Consider the following 6,238-nt stretch of genomic DNA (forward strand, 5'->3'; position numbering starts at 1 on the left):
ACTATGTGGGTAAAAAGTTCTCCCCATATAGTTTTTTAAATGTAGGTCTATAGATATGTCATGATAGTAACAAATTATTGGAAAGAAGGCTCTATTTTTAACTCAGAGAGTCTAAATGCTATGGGTTAATGAATACCTAGGCTTTAAAAAATGTCTTTTATAGACTCCCTAGGCTTTGTTTTCTTCATCTGTTTAGTTTGGCTACTCTCATTTACATACTTGTTCTCATTAGGGTTTGAATTTCAGAGCTGGCCTCACTCTGCAATGGGAACAAATGTCTTGCCATGTGATACTAACTTTCCATTACATGCTGAATTATTTGCAGTCCCAGAGGCAAAGAATTTATGGTTGGTACATGAGAGATGGAACCATCACATAAAAGAAGCCAAATTTGAAAACATATTTTTTTCTTGGTACCAATATAGTTTCAAGATAATGAGAACTTAGGATAATCAGCTAATGACCAAAAATGAATCATTGTTAAAACACTGTTTTTTTGGCATAAAATAGCTAATGTTTCTAGTTGGTTGATAATTTTCATAGCAACCATGGTATTTGGCATGTCCTAAACACCTTTCATTAGAAGGCTTCAGACCCCTCTGAGGCAGCTCATTATACTCTGAAACAGTTCTGAGAATAAGGAAAAATAATACACAACTTTTGCTGATATTCTGTAGCTGTGTAGAGGGCGTCATGTAGCACATACTTAGAATGCATTACAAGATTTCTCAGTAATTCTCCAGCCAAGTAGGAAAATCAGTAGATGCAGCAGGAGAGATTTGAAGTATTGAAAGTCAACTCCCAAGTTAGAGTTTGGTCAGAATTCGAAACTTAATTGTTTTATTCTTTAAAAAAAAAAAAAAAGTAAATAAATCTTAGAGGCTATTTCAATAGCAGGATCACTATTAATACCCATAAAGATAACATGGCACCGTATTTTCAAGGAGTTCTGTATACTTCGTATGCTCTATGAGATTTTTCTGGTGGCAAGTTTTATTTTAGTTTTGGTCAGAAAGTCAAGGGAAAAGAATATTAAGAATAGTAGTCAATGACTACAAGAACTCATCACAGATCTATTTATATTTCTAGTCATACCTTGAATTTGCATAGTACTTTATGGTTGTCAAACTTTTGCCATGTGTCATATCATTTGATCGTTATAACTCTTTGTATGATCTTGGGCAAGTCATTCAGCCATAGCTGGGGTTCCCATTAAGTCAACTAAATTTAATAGATGGCTTCTACTAAGCCTAACAAATGCTTCAGAATTAATAACAAAATAGTTCAACACATTATGAACTCTTTAAAAGAAAGGTATTATTATAAATATATTTATATCCATCTAACTTGGGAAACTGAAATTTGGAGAGACCAAGTGAATTGGCCCTAAGTATTTAACCATATTAGTCCCAAGAAACCCACAGAACCATGGATTAAAATATTTATATTTTATACCTTAGTTTAAAAATGGCATGAGATTTTATCACAAAGGGCAAAATAGTATCTCTTAGGTGGAGAAGTGGAGAATAGTACCTTCTAAAAAATGTAGACAAATATCCATTCTGAACCATGAACTTACTAATTTTACTTAAATGCATCAAACTGAATATGATTTCATTGGTTGTTGATCAGCATTCAGGCTGTATATGATAACTGATAATAAAACAACATTTTTTTAAAAAGATACCCAATTTAGCAGTGTTTATATACTTAAAAGAAAAGTAGGTAATATTTTTGATAAAAAATGTTTTCCAAATAAATACATAATCAGAATAGTATTTCATAAGCAATAATTAAGATGGTCAACTGCTATAGCTTTGTTGTATAGCTTACATATTAGACTAAAACCTCCCTAAGAACATTGGCTATTCTATGACATGTCTCAGTATGCATAAAATGTCATTCTCTAGCTTCTAAAGTATTGTGTTTTTTTAAAATATTTTTATTTATTTATTCATGATAGAGGGGGAGGGGCAGAGGGAAAAGCAGGCTCCCTGCTGGGAGCCCAATGCGGGACTCCATCCTGGGACCCCAGGATCACACCCTGGGCCAAAGGTAGGCGCTAAACCGCTGAGCCACCCAGGGATCCTGTAAAGTATTGTTTTTTAAAAATATATTATCACCCAAATCTGCAGGATTAAAAGATTATTTATGTTTACTAAACATTGTGAACATTAGGAAATGATCATTTTTAATAACTTTATTTTGAAATTTTTATAATTTTGAATTTTTAATAATTCCAAATACATAGAAAAGTAGAATTATATAACAAATGACACTATTTGCATATTCAACAGGGTTCCTAGAAAATGGAGAAAAAGTGGGCAGCAGAGAGAGAGTAGAAAAGAGTTCTTAAAATGTGTGCCAGGCAGTGTGGTAGATCCTTAAAGGTGTCTTCGTTTAATCTCTATAGCAACTCCATGAGATAACCATTAGCATCTCCAGTTTAGAGATGAAGAAATTGAGCCTTAGAGAGATTGAAGACTTCTTCAAGAGTTTAGAACTAGAACCATATTTGCACTGGGTCTGCATGTTCTTCAGGCCCGTGTTCTCTATATTACTCCATTTTATAATTTATGAGCCAGCAGATTAGATATTCCCAAACTTGTGAAGACAAACTACTTTCTGGGTTTTGGTCTTGTTTTGCGATCTCATGATGGTGGAAGGAGAGGCCAAGATAAAGGGATTGAACCTTTTATGGATGGCTTTGAGGAGAAGAGCTGATAGGTTCTTGGGTGGGAAGGAAGTGGGCAGGAGGTCATTGCCTGGCACATGAAAGAAACGATAGACCAGTACAGGCTTTGGGTTGTACTAGTTAATTAGGCTAGTGTGTTGGGAACCACTGCTGTGGTTGAGTAAGCTTCTCTGGAGAACTTTCTATTTACTTATATTAAGAAGTAGAATTTTTATAATATGAGATAAAGAATTTTATTTTTCTATTCTTAAAAAAAAAAAGAAAACAACTGGAGGTATTGGTCCGCCATTCTATTAAAATGAAGATGCATCTTTAGCAGGAATGTATGTGTAACTGTCTTGGAATTAGACTCTCCAAGGTCAGACTATCTCCACACAGCAGACAAGCAAATTCCCGGGATACCAGGCAATGTTTTCAGCAGGCTGCTGCTGCTTCCTGTCCCAGAGAAGAGGAGACATTGGTTCTCATCCCAGCTCTGGAACTGGCAAATCATCTCACCTCCCTGGGCCTCTGTTTTCCCTCCTCTGAAAAATAAAGAGGCTGCAGTGGACAATTCCTAGACCCCCTTCCAGGCCTTTTATTCTGTGGTTTTATGAGAACAGAAATCACAGCTATTCCTTAGGCCCTGTGGGGAGAATAAAACCAAAATAATTACCTTGCATGGTAAAATCCTCTGTCTGCTACACAAATTTTAGTGTCCAAAGATTTAAAGAACGTTTATCCTATAGACTTGCTGGGAAGCAGGTCAGTTGACATTTTCCTACACTTATTTGAATGTGTTTGAGCATTGTTCGAAAATTGTTCTGTAGGCTGAAACTTTGCTGGGAGTTTTTTTGTTTTGTTTTACATCTCATATTGAAGTTCAAAGTAATTGACTTGTTCTGTGTGTCTTATTTAGGTGCTTTCCAAATCTCAAATAATTTTGTCGGACACTCCAAAAATTGTACTCTGCTCTCAGAAATTGTCTGGGACAACTGCTTGTTACATGAAATGGGATAGATGAAAACTTAAATGTTATAATATTTCAGTTACTCAAACATTCACAACTTAGCGATGGATTCAAGCTAAGTGGAGACATATCTCACTATCATATGACTTTATGCTTTTCTACAGCATAAGGTTCATTTGTTCGTGAATGGGTGGATAAGCTTGGTGAGAAAATGAAAAGATTTTTGCATGTGTGAAAATGTAGACTCATCTTCTTTTGGAGTTATTGCTTGCTCAGCACACATATGTTGACTTCCTGCTCACTTGATAAGCACTGACCACTGACTGAGATGACTACTTTCACAGATGAGTAAGATATGCTCTCTGCCCCCTGGTAAATCAAGGCTAGTAGAAGATGCTTGTAGTTTGTACAGAAAAAGAGCTGATAAAGTTTTTCCACTCTATTATCTCATTGGAGCTCATGAAGTAGTATTATTGTTTTCTTTATTTTACTCTCAAGGAAACTGAGTCTTATAGAGGATAAATTATTGTAATGGTCTACTTGTTATTTACTTGCTCAGTATTTGTTGTCCTGTTTCTCAAGGCCTGGGACCATGTCTGTCCTTTTCACTCTATAGCGCTAGTGCCTAACACAGCACATGGAACCTAATAGGTGCTCAATACATAGTTAGTGGATTAGTAAATATTAGATTATTAGTATATCTAACAAATCTGATATCCCAGATTGGCATTAGTAGCATTAATCTTCTCCCTCTTCCAGCAAGTGTTTTTTCACTATGCCTTGCTGCCTCTTTAATTATATCTGTTTAGTATTAACAGAATGGATGCTTGAGGTCTGGAAAAAGAATTACGTACTACCTAATTATAAATAAGGAAAGAGATTGCCTTTGAAAAGCAGAAGCTGAACATCCTTGCAAAGCACCACAATAAATCCCCCAGAACTTGGACTTTGAAACTCAACAAAGTAGTACTCTTTCCTTCATAAAGAAACAATTATGTCATATGTATCAGAATTTCCAATTGTTTAATGGTTTGAAATACTTTTGAATTAGCCATTAAAAGAGATGGCAGCAAGTTTGAGAGTCTAGAAGAACTTGTGTGCAGTGTTAGTAATTTGCATGATATTTATGAAGTTCAGTTTACGGCGGAAGCTAAGATATTGGGTTATTAGCACTTTAGAATATAAGAATGGAATTCAAAATGACCTTGGCAAAACAGAGTTGTTAATCCTAAATAGGAACACATGTAGGCAGGAAAGACAAATGTACAATAACTGTAATATGCGACTTTGGCAGGAAGGAATTTAGAGTTCTAAATTCAGTAATCACAAAGTAATTCTTGTATTGCATTCTTCAGACTGTTACTAGAATACTCTGGCCAGTTGTGGGTCTACCTGTTTAAGAGATTTGTAACAAATCATATGAGATTCAGAGGATATAGAAAATAATTGAAGGTTGGAGATTTGGGAACATAAAAACATAGAAAATAAATTGAATTTCAATCATGTAAGGACTCAGAAATTTTCACCTCTCATACACCCATTCTCAGAAGCTATGTTAGGACTTGCTGCACCAAAATGAGGGAATGAAGACAGAGAAAGGCAATGGAGACAGGATACAGGGAAGGGGGAGCCAGGGTGGCAAGTGGGTCTCCAGTGTCCAGGACTATCCAGCTGATCAATGCACATTACAAGGCTCAAGGAGAAGCTTCTTTAGAAAGATGAAATTAAAAGAATCCTGATGTGTTTGAACATTTTAAGAAAAAGGTTAAATAATTAATGGAGACCTTGGAGTTAAATTAGTGATAATACATAGAGTACTTGGCAAAACAAACAGAAAGTAACCCTAGGGAGACAAAAGTCTGAGCCAAAAAGAATAGGAGAAATATAGTATATATATGGCAAATCTTAGCTGTAAATAACATTTATATATTTACTATAATATAAACACTAAGTATTAATTGAACCAAAATTGTGATCTTGTGATACTGAGTGCATGAAGAGGTGAGAAGGGGAGCTGTGCCTGACGGGGTGGAAGAAGGAGCTGAAAGGAAACTTTGTCCTTATCGTCCACAGTGAAGAGTCATGTTAATCAAATTAACAATCTGAACAAATATAGTATATTTAGAATTGTGGAAGTTAACACCAAAAACATCATTCAGCCAATTAATCAAATAGACAAAACAAATAGCTAAAAATGTTGGATATGGTTGCCTTTGGAATGGGGAGAAAGGTGCTGGGGGAGGGATGAGGGACTGCTGTTTTTCACAATAGACCATCTAAATTGCATTCTTTTTTTTTTTTTTTTTTTAAAGATTTATTTATTTGAGAGACAGAGAATGTGAGTGGGGGAAAGGACAGAGGCTGGAGGGAGAAGGAGAGAGTCCTCAAGCACACTTCCCACTGAGCAATGAGTCCCAACATGGGGCTCAATTTCAGAATCTTGAGATTATGACCTGAGCCAAAATCAAGAGTCAGGCACTCAACCAACTGAGCCACCCCCTAAATTGGATTCTTTACACCGTGTGTGGGCATAGCTTTGATTAAAACTATAAAAAATCAAGTTATTTAACTACCAAAAAATATATTTAAGAGGT

This window comes from Canis lupus, chromosome 22, assembly GCF_048164855.1.
Source record: "Canis lupus baileyi chromosome 22, mCanLup2.hap1, whole genome shotgun sequence".
NCBI lineage: Eukaryota > Metazoa > Chordata > Mammalia > Carnivora > Canidae > Canis > Canis lupus.